The following is a 2,500-nucleotide window of genomic DNA, read 5'->3' on the forward strand; positions in this document are numbered from 1 at the left end:
CTAAAGCAGCACCAAAGTTGAACAATTCTGCTTTCATACCCGTGTCGATGCTGTCACTGACCCAACTCCATCGTTAGGTACTGGGGACATCACAAACACCTACGTTAATTACAACTGAAGTATCCGAAGACAGGTTTCTTACAGAGACCATCGGAAAAATGAGGTCTTGTCTGCAAAAGTTAAAATGTTTTAACGAAGAACTGAATAAACGTAAATATTTCCTATTTTTCTTATCAGTACTTCTCACTGAGATATACAGTACCTAAAAGACCTCCCCTTTATATAAACACTAACCCCTGGAAAATTCATGTTGAGGGAATCCAATGCAGAGCAACAAAATCCATGCGAGTCTTACAAACTTCTTCCGAAAACTCGTCCTCAATCAGCTCAAATTACATTCAATATAAAGAGTGCAAAGTATGTATACCACTTAACCAGCTGAAATAAACTTAGGTAATCCTGAACACTTCTGTGCGCCTTCATTAGCTGAAAATACTTCAAAATAATACAAAATGGCAATGTAAAAGCACACAACGAAACCGCCAATGCTTTTCTCTATTTTCGAAAATTCTTTTCCCCATTACTCGTATGGCATACAATTTGCCGTTGCCTAGTCTGCAAAAACATTTATTCCTCTACAGTATTCAGTGATGGTTTATGCTAACTAAAGGCATCAGCTTGGACCATAACATCTGGAAATAACTGTATCTTGGTTAATGAAAGTGACATAAGCCCATAAAAAATGTAAATAAAACTTCAGGGGAACAAATCTTAATAAGTACACAACTTCAATTTCTATCTTGCCTCACAACGAGAATAATTCACTGGCTGCTTACGAATTACAACAGAATGAAATGCCAAAAATAGGACCAAAAAAAAACCACAAAATGAAAATCTATCAGCAGGGGTCTGCTGCACAGGGGAACTGACCGTCCACGGAGTCCTGCCCCCCACTCCCGTGTACACAAGCATCTGCAGTAAGGCAGGCTGCACTCCCCTCACTCCCCACGCGGAGTCGCTCATTCCACCCAAATCTCCCCAACTCCACAGTTGACAAATCCCTTCAAATACCCACCGCCTGCCATTCACAATCCACTAAGCATCCCTATACAACTGGATCCTCCCATTTGCCAATCACGTTTCCAATCTACTGTAGGTATACCAATCGTTTTTTTTTTTTATCTATTTGCTTAATTCTATCCACGTTTTAATTGTTTCAGGTTCCCGTGGATAGGCGGACGTAAACAAGAGCTCAGCGAAACTTCCAATATTTTATCCCTTTAAGTACAAAAACCTATTTTGTTCCCCTAAATTAATTGAGACCATAAATTGTCGGTCAGAAATGTAAAAAAAAATCAACATAAAACAGGTTAATCTAGTCTTTGCAAATTGGTTACCGCACGTAAACATATATATATATGAAATGAATTTGGAAATATTTCGGGAAGTAAATGAATAACATTAATGAAACAAATACATTCAGTTCCTTAATTAAAATAAATCTAATGACACAAACATTTTGTATATATATATATATATATATATATATATATATATATATATATATATATATATATATATATATAAGCACGTCAAGGAGGAAGCACTGATTATATATAGTTCCTTTAGGATGCAAAATAATACTCAAGGTTAAGTGACTTCCATATTAATGAATATTCTTGGCTTGACAGTTAAAAGCATAAAAATGTCACGGAAAGTATTTTTAATGCGAAAACCTCGCAAGTGGAGGACACCTAAAACCAGGCAATTACATTTACAGTACAGGTGAACATTTTTCTTGATCCTGGGATATCTTTCTACTGTTTCCAGAAAGGAACCTGCAACTTGATCTTATCAGCTGTTTTACTGTACAATCCTTGATTTTGATAAGTTCCTCGTTATTCATAATGGTTGTTCTATTTCTGAAGACGTTAAAAATTCTCTTTCGTCATGATACAGCGGCGTGCCTAGAGGTTAAACAGCTTTCAACTTATATTCTCAATTTTTATCAAGACTTTGAATTTTATTCTGATTAAACAGATCGTAAGCTGATGGGCCTACTGCTTGCCATGCCTTGGCAAAATGGCACTGTGCCCAGAAAAATAAAAGCTCAAGCGCTGTGCACAGGAAAATAAAAGTTCAAGCGTTGTCCAAGTATCGCCTGTGCTCTTCTGCGCATTTCTTCAGCAATGTTCAAATTCCGTGTGTCCATGCGTGGAACGAGGAGGTTCCTATGGCCAGCCAGACCGGACAAGTCTCGCTCCTTGGTGACTTTATCCAAAGCTCTTACCAGTCACCCCAAAACAAGGCTTGACTCTGAATCGTGAGCTTAATGGAAGATCTTCTTCTGTTCCTGTTCTTTTGAATGGCTCACTTGGGTATTGTCATCAGTTCATTTGACAGTCTTACTGTCTTACGTCAATTTGTCTCTCTTGTTCTTTCCTTTCCCCTTCGCACGAAGAGGAATAATCACTTTTTCTCCATTTTTCTTCTTTGACTT

At 37.6% G+C, this 2,500-nt stretch overlaps 1 protein-coding gene across 4 annotated transcripts in view; it reads right to left on the reverse strand.

Moving 5' to 3' along the window:
• LOC136848015 (serine-rich adhesin for platelets-like) overlaps positions 1-2,500 on the reverse strand; it is a 402,233-nt gene that overhangs the window by 357,351 nt on the left and 42,382 nt on the right. The window lies entirely within an intron of this gene.

This window comes from Macrobrachium rosenbergii, chromosome 18, assembly GCF_040412425.1.
Source record: "Macrobrachium rosenbergii isolate ZJJX-2024 chromosome 18, ASM4041242v1, whole genome shotgun sequence".
In the NCBI taxonomy this organism is placed as follows: domain Eukaryota; kingdom Metazoa; phylum Arthropoda; class Malacostraca; order Decapoda; family Palaemonidae; genus Macrobrachium; species Macrobrachium rosenbergii.